The 14,661-nt window shown below is 36.9% G+C and overlaps 1 protein-coding gene across 15 annotated transcripts in view; it reads left to right on the top strand.

Annotated features, from left to right (window-relative positions):
- cacna1c (calcium channel, voltage-dependent, L type, alpha 1C subunit) overlaps positions 1–14,661 on the top strand; it is a 130,466-nt gene that overhangs the window by 26,447 nt on the left and 89,358 nt on the right. The window lies entirely within an intron of this gene.

Below are 14,661 nucleotides of genomic sequence, written 5' to 3'. Positions count from 1 at the left end.
CAGAATATCTTGTTTTGTGTTCCACGGAAGAAAGGTCTGGAACAACATGAGATTGAGAAAATGATGACAGAATTTTATTTTTACTTTTATGAACTATCTAGCATAGTATAGAGAAGTCATATAGGATAGCATGAATCAACCTAAGTTTCACCCCTTTAGTCAGTCTATCAGCTACATTAGCCATGCAGACTCTGAGCAGATTCTCCTCAGGAACAAACTTAAAACCATGTGGATAGCTGCGTTAAGCTTCAGGGACCTTCCATTTTCTGGTATTGCATTTTTTTTTTTTTTTAACTGAAACAATTTTTTCAAGTAATGTCCTCTGGTGGTATATTAGACAGCTGAGAACGTGTCGTCTCGCAAATGATATTAAATACTTTAAAATATTAAAGTCAGCAGGAGAGACTCTTTTATTCCTGTTCTTCCGAAGATGGAATTTGAATTTTCAGCAATTGGCAGCAAGTTATGTGTCCTGTCTAAACCATGTAGTACTTCAGCAATAACAGAATATTCAGATGCAGACATTTGCTTCTCGTAGGGGCCAGATATTGCATTAAATCAAATTGTCTCTGATCAAATTGACTTAAAGCCTGACTGCTGAGGTCAAAGATCTGTTTTCACTTGGTCTGTTGACGTAAAGGAATGGTCAGTTTGATGTATTCCAATTCAGGGTCTTTAAAATTTTACAGTCCATAGTAAAACAAATGGATTTCTTTATATATAAAGGAGTTGTTAAAACAAGTACATATACTGTATGTATATGTACTGTATAAGTACAAATATTTTTGATGGATTTCCTGGAAGAGAATCACTGTAAACAAATGTTGTCAACATTTAGGAGGACTTCAGCATATAGATTTGCCTCACAGCTTACAGACGCAGACTAAACACCACAGTACTACATTTATGAAAGCATCTTCTCCTGGAGAAGAGGATTAAAGCATCTAAAACCTGGCTAATTGTGTAATATATCTCTCTGTGTTTGTTCTTGGAGGGTTTGATCTTTCTGCTTTTCTGTTTATGCAGCTGCTCACACATACACACATGTGCATGACTCTTATCTGATTATAGACGGACAGGCTCTGGGTAGTGTACGTAAGTGGCATGTGGCCATAATTGCGTGTATGTTAATCCTGTCCTTAGTAGGCAGGTGATTAATTGATTAATTATTTGAATACATTTTGAGTGGAAATATATTATCCCAGAGCACAATTTGCTATGTTGTAATTAGATGCAGAAGAAACGTGGCCTGCTAATGAAATGCCTGAATCTCCTCAAGGTGCCCTTCAGGTGCAGTGGAAGGTTGGCCCAGGAGGAAGTGTGGGTGTGCTTTATGCCTATTGAACTTCAGTTCTTCTGCCGAATCCAGGAATCCTGTTGGATTTAGTGAGGATGTAATTCTTCATGGGAAATGAATAGGGGGCAGGTTTCCAAAGAGTAAAACCTCCTTTTTCCTCAAACACATTGTCTCTCTTTGTACTCAGTGTTGTTTAGATGGTTTTGGATACAGTATGTAATTTAGAGACCACAAACGAGATGCTTTCATCGCTGGGAAGACCAATGTGAGTTAAGGAAGGAAAGAAAGAAAGCATTTGGATTACTTCCACTGCTGTCAACCATGTGCTGCTTTCGGCTTAACGGGGATGGAGAACTTTTCATGACCTGATTGATTTCTATGAAAAAGCTGTTAAAAGGATCATTCTTTTTATACCGTGCCTTTTGGACCTCATGATATGTTGAAAAACAAGTGGTTCGGATCAGATTCTTTGCATCAGGATGTCTATTGCAGCTGCAGCTAATATGTTTGAAATGAGTGAAAATGTGGTAAAGGTGCATGGTGCCAAAATTACTTTTAAATACGTTATTTAGCAAATTTGTCAGCTTGCAATAGAATTACTAATAATATTTAAAGCACTCTTCATTATATATTTTTCCCTGTTGCTTAGCAATAAATGAAAAATGAATTTGCAGTAGATCAGTAGCAGATCTTTAACATTTATTAAATACATGTTAGTGTTATATTAGAAAGTTTTGAAATTGATTTCCCATGATATTTGTTTTCTTATATGGTGGAGCGTGTATGAGTGGACAAGCTAGATATGATGATAAAACAAATCAAGTGTTTAAATTAAGTGAGGCTTCTTTAATTTCCATTAAAATGTGTCATCTAGAAATTGATGCCATAGCTGATGAATTTACTTATTTTTGGGTTCATTTCTTGAGGCTGCCATTTGTACATTTACTGAGTGGAAAGAAATACTGGAGACAGACTGAAAACAACACTGAGGAAATTTAACAGGACAAAATAGGATTTATTTTTAAAGATCTCAGTCAAGAGATTAGATTTTGTTTTTTAAATTTCATTTGAGGGTGACAAGAAGTATATATATTATACATATTTACACGGTCAAAACAGAATTTCCTTAAGGGGTGCAACATCTTGTCCCTGCAGCAGTAACCTCAAAGGGAGTCTTTGGTACAACTTTGCACCTTATGTACCCCTAAAAATGTGCGTATTTGAACCGTTAAAGATGTACTTAGTATCTTGATGTCCCTTTGAGGGCACTGCCTCAGTGACAAGCTGTTGTACGCCTAAAGGTACAATCTATTCACTTTTGTTTTCTGAGAGTGTAAGCTGTAATTTATACATTCACATACTCTACCATTCAAACGTTTGGCGTCAGTGTTTTTGACAGTGGTCTCTTAGGCTGCTCACCAAGGCTGCATTTATTTGATTAAAAATACAGTAAAATTATTAGTACAAATTAAAATAACTTTTTTCTATTTTAAATTATTTTAAAATGTAATTTATTCCTGTGATGGCAAAGCTGAATTTTCAGCATCATTACTCCAGTCTTCAGAAATCATAATATAGGCTACTGATTTGTTTCTCTTCTTATTATATGTTGAAAACTGTTGTGCTGCGTAATATTTTGAAACACATGTATTTTTTTTTTAGGATTCTGTAATGAATAGAAAGTTCAAAGGATCAACATTTATTTAAAATAGAAATATTTTGTAAAATTATAAAGTGTCTGCCTCTTTTGATTAATTTAATGCATCCTTGCTGTTGCTCAATAAAATAATTAATTTCTTTAAAAAAATAAACCAAAAAGCTAAATCTTACTGACCCCAAACTTTGTGGAATTGGAAGTGTGTGTGTGTGTAAATAAACAAACAAACAATTGAACTCAATCCTCTTGAGAGAAATTTTAGTCCATGTTTTGAATGTAATGTGAGATTATTTTCCTCAGGGCAAGAAATACAGTGAATGTGTATATTTAATAATTCAAGATCGTTTTGACAGTACAGTGTGATCAATGCTAATAAATTTACACTCCAGAATCAATATTTTAACAGCGACAATGCACAACTGTGATCCAAAATTTCACATCAGAAGAAAAATAATCTTTCTGAGTCACTGTTTTAGATTTAACAAATATCTTCTTGATGCAAATAGTGTTTTATAACAAATTGTTCATTCAACCAAATCAGTGTTGACCTGCCAAGAGTTTAGAGATTCTTATCAGTATGTATAAATTTGTGAATTATTTTGTTTAAGTTGGATCATTGCTGCCGTCATATTTGAGCCTAAATACCAAGGCATGTAGTAAATATCTGGTCGACTAGTTCTTCTCAAAATCAGGACCAGAATTCTGTCCCTCCAACCAGAACTAATGTTCTAACTACCTGAATAGTATTTGAGCCTTAATGGATGTCTCTGCTCTGATGAAGGATCCAGTTGCACATTCCAACAGGACACAAACCTCAGTTTAACACCTCTGATTAATACAGTCTGCAGTTTGATCACTGGGGAACAGGTAGTGGTTGAGCGCTGGGGCTGGGCCGCAGCCAGAAGTAATGTATCGGGATTTGTATTCATTACAGATACACTGTGGGCTCTCCTGTCTCTCTGCCAGGATAAGAGAGATGGAAGACCGGCCCGGTGAGCACAAGGAGCGAGTGAGCACACTACTGGAATATGAATAAGAGAGAGAGAGAGGGGGGTAGATTCATTTTCTTATTGTCAGCTTCAGCTTTCGCTCTATCAGAATCCTGTTCACCTTTTGGAGGTGCCAAGCAGCTTTGTGTGTATAATCTCAAGTTAAACCTCTGCTTTTTCTCAGAAATGTACTGCTTCATTTGAAGTGTGATGTTTTATCCCTAAATCTCAGCAGCGGTCTTGTAAAATATGATCTGAGACATGTAGGTTCTGACCTTAGAGCAGCTGATGTGTCAGGCAGATGGTGCTGAGGGTCTTTGGGCCCCCTTACCTGTTATAAACGCACTGGTCCAGGTTGTAAAATCATTCAAATGATGTAAATGTCTTTCCCAGCATACCCTTGTCTTGTTCTGAATTATCAGCAGTTGTTGTTCATTTCCAGTAACTTTTTAAGTCGACACTAAATCAAATTTGACAATTTCCTTTAAAAATCCCTAAAATCCTTTAGTAATATAGTATAGTAACCTTTTTAGTTAAATTCCACATTAAGTTAATTTTAAATATTTACTATACTCCGGATGTAATCTTTTTGTAGACTAGTTTAAAAATGTACATGAACTGATAACAATCAAAAATATATATCGACTGAAAAGAAATCTGAATGCACTTTCAAAGCCAATGTGAATGCAATGCGAATTAGTTTTTTTTTTTATGCTGTGTTCATTTGGGATACATCAATTTAATTTAATTCATTTCGGCGATTATGTGTACATCACATTTGCTGCATTAAATTGTATTATGAATTCATACATTTGTCCAATCAAATTAGTGGACCGGAATTAAGTGTCCCGAGAGTTTTACCGGGTTTGTAAAGTTATATCCAAACAATGACATTTTTTTTTATTGAAATGTAAACCTATGAATGGATGAATTGTTCACAATAAGATCATTCAGATACATTTAGAAAAGAGATGAAAGGGTGAATTTCCATTTAAGTTTTTGTGAACCTCTAATTATTTTATGCTAAATATATTTTTTTCTTTCAGATATAGATAACATTACATTTCCCTATACATTTCATATTGGTATTTAAAACAGCAGCACGGGTGAAGTGACTTTGGCCTCAAACAAACAGGACTCTGGGCTGTAGCCTGACCCAAGTTTGCTTTGCTTTTCCTTTCATTATACCCATAAGAAGCCCTTAGGCTTTTCATCTAATGTTCTAGCTCAAACGAATGAGGTAAGACTCTTCAGGGTCAATAGAGAAGTCATTTCAGGACTGGCAGAGATGACGAATTATCAAGCTTGCCCTTGTTTTGTTTTTTTCTTCTGTTGCGCTTTCCTTTCTCTGTTGCTTTTGACTCTCTGCCTGTCTGCGGTTTGTGTGCGTAACAGATGTCAATGACGGCGTCTCTGTGAGTCTGGCAGTCAGTTTTTATTTTATAGTTGAACCTTCCCCTAAGTAGTTTTTCACAGAACTATCTAACCCTTTCCGTGAAATAAATCCTGGAAGAACCATTTCCTAGGGTTAGAGTTATATCAGAGGAATGACAGCCGTAGTTTCCTCGCAAAGGCTTGATTCCCTCGTTTTTATGATCAGAAATGGCTAGGAATTTTTTCCACCTCCTCATTTTGCCCCCACCAGCCCACCCTTTCTCATGTGACCTTTCACCATTCCCTACACACACACACACACACACACACACACACACACACACACACACACACACACACACACACACACACACACACACACACACACACACACACACACACACACACACACACACACACACACACACTCAGATGTGCAGAAGGGTCAGTGCGGTCCCAAACCTTCCTCTTCGTCTTCTTGGACCCCAAAATAACTCTACTGTTCTAATTAACGTAATTAATTTCACTTATAGCAGTTAATTATTTCAGAATGGGTGAAGAACAGAGCACTGGAATGAAGTGAGAGAGCGAGAGATGAAAAGAGAGAAGGTGGTGGTCTCAGGAGTCTGTCTAATCTTGGTTTAGGGCAGTGGAGGAAGATTAGAGCTACTCATGCACTCCTGAAGAAAAGACGTGAACCCAATTACATCTTCTGTCTTTTTTTTCTGCTTCTCTCCCTATTTTAGCCCTCCTGAGTGCTGCCGTGAGCGCCTGTGTGTAATGATGACTGTTAAACTGGCTAATAACATCTCAGAACTGAAAAGAGTTTAGGTCAGCTCAACCCAGTTCCTGTTACAGTCCTGTTACAGGTGGTCAAATATGCATACTTCCTTGCTAAACAGTATGCAAACAGCAGTATGAGTAGGCTATTCGAATATTCAGTATGATCATGAAATGGTAGGCAAGCAGTAGCAGTACCAGAATGACGTACTGCCTCAGATGAGATTCAGAAGTGTACAAACAGTGGCTATTTTACCATTTTATCTCATGAGGCCACAGGTGCTGGGGAGAACTGTGAGCTAGACAGCTCTTGTCAAGTATAAAGGCCTGTTCACACCAAGAAAGTAAAACAAAAAAAGTAAAATCTTTTATGAATCCAGTGACATCATTCTTTTTGTGTTGTTTATTGTTATAGTTGTGGTGTGGACTTTCTTATTCTCATAGAATCTGGAATGATTGTTAAAACCTGGACGTGACGGGTCAAAGGGCAATGCCAATGATTTTATGTCTGGGACACCAGTGTACTCAAAAAGTTATTTATCAAAAACAGAAATACTTCAAATCAAAATACTTAAAGGGATAGTTCACCCGAAAATGAAAAATTCTTTCCTCACCCTTGAGTTGTTCCAAATGTGTATGAATTTATTTTTTCTGTGAACACAAAAGAAGATATTTAGAAGAATATGGGTTATCAAACAGTTGATGGACCACATTGACTTCCATAGTATGAATTTTATTTATTTTTTAAATCCATCAACTGTTTGGTTACTGACATTCTTCTAAATATCTTCTTTTTTGTTCAGCAGAAGAAATAAATTCATACAGGTTTGGAATTTAAGAATGAGTAAATGATGACAGAATTTCCATTTTTGGGTGAACTATCCTTTTATATTAAAGCATGGGAAATTGAGAAATTGAGATTGACAACTTGCGAGTAATACCTGGCTGTAACCATCTGTTTTTAAAGTCCTGCACGTGATGTAATACTTTTTTGCATGTCCAAATGCTCCTTTAGATCCCAAAAGCAAACTATGGCGGAACCTGTGAAACTTTTCACGATCACTTCCTTCTGCAGTGCGACACCATTGAGGGTCAAAGGAATTATAACTTGCCTTATGAACTGCAGCCTTTTTTCTCTTCTCTTTCTCATTGCAAGGAATGCAGTAGAATGACAATCAAATGGGGTTTTTTTTTTGTTGGATTCAGACCTATTCAAAACACAAGGGACACATCACTACGGCATGATGAAAAGACTAGTGTTTTATTAGCCAACACAGCAGAGAGTTGGACCAGGAAATTGTATTATTTGAAGTTCGATGCGTCCAGCAAATAGTGACTGATATGCATGTGATGTGCTGTATTGTGTCTTTAAGTATGTCATTGTTAAACTGCATTTAGGTACCCTCTCAGAAAAGAATTGCAACAATTCTAAAGTACAACAGCTTATCACTACGGCACCTTTTTACCCCTAAATGGTTCATAGTGGTACCTTATGGGTACATATTACAACTCTGAGGCAGATAAAGATAAAGGGCAACTTTGTACCTTTAAGGGTTCTGCCCAAATGACAAGCTGCTGTACCCCAAAAGGCATTTTTTTCTGACAGTGTAGTTGCTGAGTCAGTTTATATCATTTTGATTCAATTATTTTTTTTGTCCTGAGCTACTTTCATCTTTTTTCTTGCTTTTTTCTGTTTAGCACATATCAACCACAATTCTAACTTTAGTTATAACTCCAGAAATTTGTAGCTTGTCACATTCTCATGGTCACATTCTTTCATAACTAAACAAGAATGACAACTGTGTTCTGCCGTTTTGAACATAACCACAGTTTCACCTGCATAGTATTTAAGGGCAACAAAAGGTGTGTGAATTTATCTAAACAAAATTTGCTGTTAAAAATTAAATTCAAGGATTGCCACATACCCCCTTCACATCACGTCACAGAAGAGGGGAAGTTTAGAGAAAGACAGGAAGAGACAGGGTGAATGAGTTGGACAGAACAGATAGAGAGGAAGAGATGATATTGGCAATGGCGGATCGGATGGAGAGGAGAGAGAGAGAGCAGAAGAGATGGTCTGATGAGTTATGTATAATTCAGTAAGTTATACATTATTAAACAGAGTTCATATTTAGCTGTTATACACACAGGCATAAATTAAGAGAAAGGGTGAGAAAGCACGGACAGAATGAGAGAAATGAAGATGAGATAAAGTCGGTCTGAATGCGTGTGTGAGGATTTAGGAGAGAAACGCGGATGTTCAGATCAGCATTAATGCTCCGGGTTAAACACAGCGTTAATCTGGACCTGTGAGGTTTGTGCTGCGAGGCTCTTTTCGTGACGGAGATTACCAAATCCCTCTGCACACTCCGGGACAAATTCCAGTACAGAATTCCAGGACTCTCATTCACGTCTTGACTTTCCTTCTAGAAGCATCGAATTCCATGAAAACCAGCTGCACTTGGTTGGATTTAAACAGGCCAAACTGCATCACGATGGAACATTTTACTCAGTGTATGAAAGGCCTCATGACGGCATATGTATATGTGTCCAATATATATGAGGCAATCGTTCAGACGTCTGCAAATGCAGATTTGTGGTTTGGGCTGGAATCAAGTTCAGTACAGGATCGTGTGCCAATTTTCCAGTTTTTGGGTCTTTTTTTTTTTATTGTGAAAGTAGTAGTTCATTTAAAATCCTGTTAAGCCATGGGGCATCAAATAAACACAAAATATTAAGTATAGGTTCTAAAATTAACACTAGCAAGTAAAAAATGGCTTCGGCGTGTAAATTCGACGAGTTCCTGGCCAGTTGGCTGGTAACTTTTTAAAGAATTGCAAAAGATTGAATGATTTACATTGTAAGAAAAATAGTCTGACCCTTTTTGTTGTAAGCGATGACCATGTATAAGTGTGCAAATTATGCTGTCAATTCAGGGAATGGTTTTAAAGCCACTTCTGCTTTTATTTTTTTTATTTTTTTAGCTACAGGCTATCTATCGTAAATGCGTTTTAAACGAAACACAGAATGACAATGGCCGTATTTATGTTTTATCAATGCATTGTATGCATTCTGACTACTATTAGTCAGTATGGCTGTACAATGGCAGTAGTTACTGAAATGTTACTTAAATGTTGTTTAAATGTTCCAGTGATTAATATATACATGTATTTTTTTTAAAATGCGTCCCACTCTGTAAATATCTTAAATTATGTGACTTATTGATGTCAGGTGTGTTTTAACTTTTATAATCAGACTTCTGAATTTCATCTGATGTATATTCTATCTGATAAAACCGTAAAAAAAAAATCCCATTGGTTTAAATTAAACATTGAATAAAATTATTGTTGTAACTCAAGAAATCCATAGCAACACACTTTCAGCACTACTTCAAAACCAAACACACAAATACGAGGAGCATAATAAGTTTGTCTTTTTTGTCGTAGCAAAATAACAATAAAAAGGAATCTCGTTGTGTAGGTTACTTCTCTGTATGAAAGTGTGGTTAAATTTCATGGTAGATGTGTTTAAGTCTAAGCTACGATCACTGCCATCTCTCTGGAATCCCTCTCTCTCTGGCAGCTACCCATGTGTGCCTGTGTTGATGACCAATATTAAACAGACATGCTTTGAACTCCATAGTGACTGATGTCTGTTTCTTAAAATAACTGGACTGTGACCTTATCTCCTGTCCTGTAGTCTAAATGTTTGTCAGCAATCTTGTTTTCGGACATTAGGAATGGATGGAAAGGATAAAAAACATAATCCCAAGAAAGAAAGAGAAAGGGAAGGGGGTGGGGGTGGGTATATGTTTGCTTATATAACCACACTCATTGTAGTATACCTTGTTTAACCTCATCCCAGTAAAACCATTGTAAAAAATAGAACAATTAAATGAATTCAAGGTTATAATTGTTGCAGTTTTTAGTGAAAGCCTTGAGCAGTACCTCAGGAGGACTACTTGCAACACAGCACAACTAATTTTAAGTAATTTGTTTGTTCACACTAAAAGCAGAAAGGCACAACACAATCAAAGCAGATCAGAACATGTTTCATATCTGATATGCGATGTGGAGCAGCATGATTAGGACACAACGTTCACTATATGTTAGTGTGTCTAGCTTGTCGATAAAAAAGATGAATGAGACGACAGCATTTTAGTGGATAAATTAAAGTCAGTTTGAAATCAAAACTCTCCCTTTTTACTTTATGTACTTTATGTATGTTACTATTATTGTTGACTCTATGGCTGCATTTTTATGATTTTTTTCTTTCTCTACACCATTATTCTATTCCATCCCATCCAATCCCATCCCATCCCATCCCATCGACTTCTACACTATATAATATAATTTACAAATAATTTGATTTATTTATTTAACAGATGATGTCAGTTGATTTTCAGGGGCTAAATAATTTTGCTGCTGCTGTGCACCACTGTTTTGCTGTCCCTGGTGTGTGTATGTGAATATCTCAGGATGTGAGTACGTGAGTATTTCAGAAATGTGAGCTTGGTTATTTGTCTCAGGTGTGCGAATGTATGCGTCTATGTCTCAGGTGTATCTGTATGTACGTCTCAGGTGTGTGATTTTGTGTGTTTGTCGTATATTTTAATGCTGAATGACGGCTAATTATGTGAGAACACATCCTGGGGCGTGTAAGCATGTTGGTGTTGGCGTCGGCGTCCTGCTTTGTTAAGGTTTTGGTCATGTTTTGGTGTGTGTGTGCGTGTGCTATGGCTGAAGGACCAGTGAAGCGTGACTGAGCTGCTTGATCTGATTGGCTGGCTTTGATAGCAGTGATGTAATTGAACAGATGGTAATGGATGACACCTTCAGTGTGCCCCGCCTACTCTTTTCATGCCACACACACACAGCAATGGCAGAGTTTTTGAATGTGCATCCTAACACAAGCACTGCTGTTGTTTTGTCTGTATCTCTCTCTAGCAAACACTCTTTGTGTCAGTGTCTTTCATCTATGTGTGTGATAGAGAGAGAGTCAAAAAAATCAGGTGGTCAAAGCCCTGTGTGTATCTCATCTTTATTATCCTGTCATTGGCTAATTTTCTTCTCAGTAGCTGGGTCTTTTCTCACTGATATATTTATTTTAGCTTTATGGCTTCAGAACATCATCAACTCCATTTCCCACAATTCCCTACTGAGTCATGAACAGTGAGTATGTTGTGCTTTACAGCTCACTGCTGCATGTGTGACATCATCGAGCAATGACTCAGTGCCACATTAACTTGGCACACATAAAGTCAAAATTAAACTTTTATGATGCACAGCTCAACCTCACTTTAAAGGCTTTGTTCCACACATTATATTCTAATACATTAAAATTATTTAAAATTTTCCGAATATTAATAAACCCATTGACCTAACAGAGTTGAAAGTGTCTCATCTGAATGAAGGAAACTTAGTTCACCAAGATGCATTACAAGATCTGTTGATGCCACCACATACAGATCTTTCGCTCTCTCTGTCACTTCTCTCTCTCACTCTTGTGTTCTGTTACCTTACCTCAGAAAGAAAGATGACACTTTCTCCCTATGAATCTGGGTTATTCTGGCCTTGTATCTCTGCAAATGCAAATTTAAACAGGATGTTATTAATAGTGTGTGTGTGTGTGTGTGTGTGTGTGTGTGTGTGTGTGTGTGTGTGTGTGTGTGTGTGTGTGTGTGTGTGTGTGTGTGTGTGTGTGTGTGTGTGTGTGTGTGTCTCCACAGTGTCCTGTTTTTCTGTGTTTGGATCTTTCTGCAAGTAATGTTGTAGGTTTTAAGGCTTAACTTGTGCCCCCTCTGCCACACTGTTAAAATCTCAATTTCTATAATACATGGATAATTAATGATGTTTGTAATGATTATTGATCTTTGAATAAATTAAGATGCTTGCAGGGGCCAAGGGGTCAGATTTTGTTGGTTAGCATCGTCCAAGTTGTGTCTTTTTCCACTGATGGCAATTCAAAAGTAGCAAAAAATAATGCTTTTTTTTTGCAAGCAACAAACCATGTCATGTTTTAGATTCGGTCACCTTTACAGAAGAATCAACATTGAACTTTTAAACACGTTATTCTGTGTTTTTAGCATTTAAAAATGATTGTTTCTCAGCAGATGTGTCTATGCTTTACAGAAAAACTATCTAAGGTATAGAAGAGATGACAAAGACAGTGAACTGACTAGATACAAGTAATGTGAATGGGTAACCTGCTTATATTCTGCTTTATGCTGTAGTTTCATATTTTCTCCCCTCTAAATATCCCAGTCATTTTATGTCAGTCAGATTGTCCATTACTGTCTAACTGAGCAGAACCCAGCAAATATAAGCTGTATTATGGTCCAGACATACTGTGCCTGTAGTCAGAATTCTGGCTATGGTTGCATCCGAAGTCACATACTTCCTTAGTATAGACCTTCAAGAAACCACATGAATGTGTGTAGTATGAATGTAATCCTGATGTGCTACATTTTTTGCCATGCTGTTTTTGCCTACTATATAGTAGGGAAGTGTGCACCATATATGAGACTAATAGACTACCCTTTACCACACCCCCAAATATAATTGCACATCCCTAACACCCCCAAAACAAAATCAAACAATGCCATGACCTCATACGCATAGAAAACAATAACACAGCTTTAACCACAACCCCAAACAATATCCCACTAGATGTGTTTGACTTCGGCTGGATTTAACTGATCTGTGAGGGGAGGAGTTGAAAATGGCGACATGATGAAAAAGTTTAATTTAGTTTCTCACAGTGAAGCTTGCAGTGTTTGCATACTTTATCTCAGATGAAGTGGATTAGATGCAATGTTTGTCAAATACACAGACGTTTTTATGTAGAAACAGAAACACTTTTCATTCGATACTTTATGTACTGCTTAATACAGCGCCTCTATGCACGAGTAAAGTTTAATCCCACCCCAATAGCACTCCCTTAACACCTCCAAACAATGCCACAGTGTGATTTAAATGGTGTATTTATCTTTGTGTTGTGACAAAGATCGTTTTCTCGTACAGTCATGGTCAAATCATCATCTGACATCCACTGCTGTGATGCAACAGTGAAAAAGCTCTTACTGTACAGCTCAGAGAGAAAGTGAACGAGTGTATGTGTTTTTGTGTGGTGAGATGAATATATGAATGGTGATGCTGACTCATAAAACAGTATGTGAAAGAGTGTGCGACTGTGGTGTTAAAATGCACTCATCCATGCAGTCCACTAGATTAACACATGCTGAGGGATATGTGTGTTTGGTTAGTTGCTGGAGTGAAAATGATGACATATGGTCAAAATGCCATAATTTGAAAAAAAAAAAAAAGTATCCTCTGCCCAATCTCATTTAACCCCTCCTTGATTAGCCTGTTTCAGCCTCTTTTTTGCTTATCCAGTACTTGCATAGCTACTTACACAATGTTGAATAAATAAATGTATTTACATATTTAAAATAGCTCATAGGTAAGAAAATATATAGGTAAATAAAAATGCCATTTGCTAAATGCTTTTTTATTAATTCATTCCATTGTCATGTTCATGACTAAAATATAAAGACCATTCATTGTTTTGTTTTTTTCCCTTCCTTATATTGCTCATTGATTTGTTCACTTTCTCTTTTATGTGTGTCCATTGAAGTGTTCATTAATTTGATTCTGCTAGTTAAAATACAATGTTAATCTTTTTTTTTAAGTCACCCTTTATTCAAAAGCTCTGAGAGAAGCCCAATACTGATCTCAGATCAGAGGAAAAGGGGATCCCCTGGTGTCTGGGATGCGGTCACAGAATGTGATTGAATCTCAGTTCATCCATCCATCAGCAATATGGATTCCAAACCGAACAGCTTTAGTGGCTGTCAGCTCTGATGGCTCATACTTTTGAAGTTTTTCAGTGAGGTTGAGATTTGATATCCGTGTATGATTGTGGGATTTGAAATGTGATTTTTTTTTTCTTGACGTGCTCTTTCCTTCGGGTGAATTCAAGTTTACAAATGTATAAGCGTGTACAGCTCTTTTTGTTTGTTTCTGCTTTTATGCATGATCATGTGTGTCTCATGTTAAGATACAAACTTATTTACCAATTAGAAGAAAGTGTGTGTGAGAGTATCTCTCAAGAGAGTGAATTGAATGTGGGTGCTTTAGAATGAGTAACTGAGATTCTTCCTTTTGAAAGTACTTTAACCAGAGCATGGCATTGCTACGGTAATTAGAGACAGCGTTTTAGGAGAGTCAGGATGTCATCGAGAAAAGCCCACTTTGACTTCCTGTATTTCAACCGTCTGATAAGAGACAACAGCCCTTCAGTGCTCTTCTTACTCTCAAACATACTTCACTGAATCATAATGACCAAAACCCAGCACTTTCTCTTATCTAAAAACATCTCATTTAAAGCTGAAGTATGTCATTTCTGCACCTCTAGCACTCCTACAAATAACTTATAGGTAATGCATGCTTAACTCACCTCATTCTTATATGATATTTCAAACTAATCTAGACTGGCTTATTCGGTGGGCTGAACCATTTATCACAAAGGGAAGAGGAGAGAAAAAGGAGTGTACAGGATGGTAG

This window comes from Siphateles boraxobius, unplaced genomic scaffold, assembly GCF_051911475.1.
Source record: "Siphateles boraxobius isolate OS27281-9 unplaced genomic scaffold, OSU_SipBor_1 19, whole genome shotgun sequence".
In the NCBI taxonomy this organism is placed as follows: Eukaryota; Metazoa; Chordata; class Actinopteri; order Cypriniformes; family Leuciscidae; genus Siphateles; species Siphateles boraxobius.
Note: the sequence above shows the minus strand (reverse complement) of the source record. Positions and strands in the feature narration are given on the sequence as shown.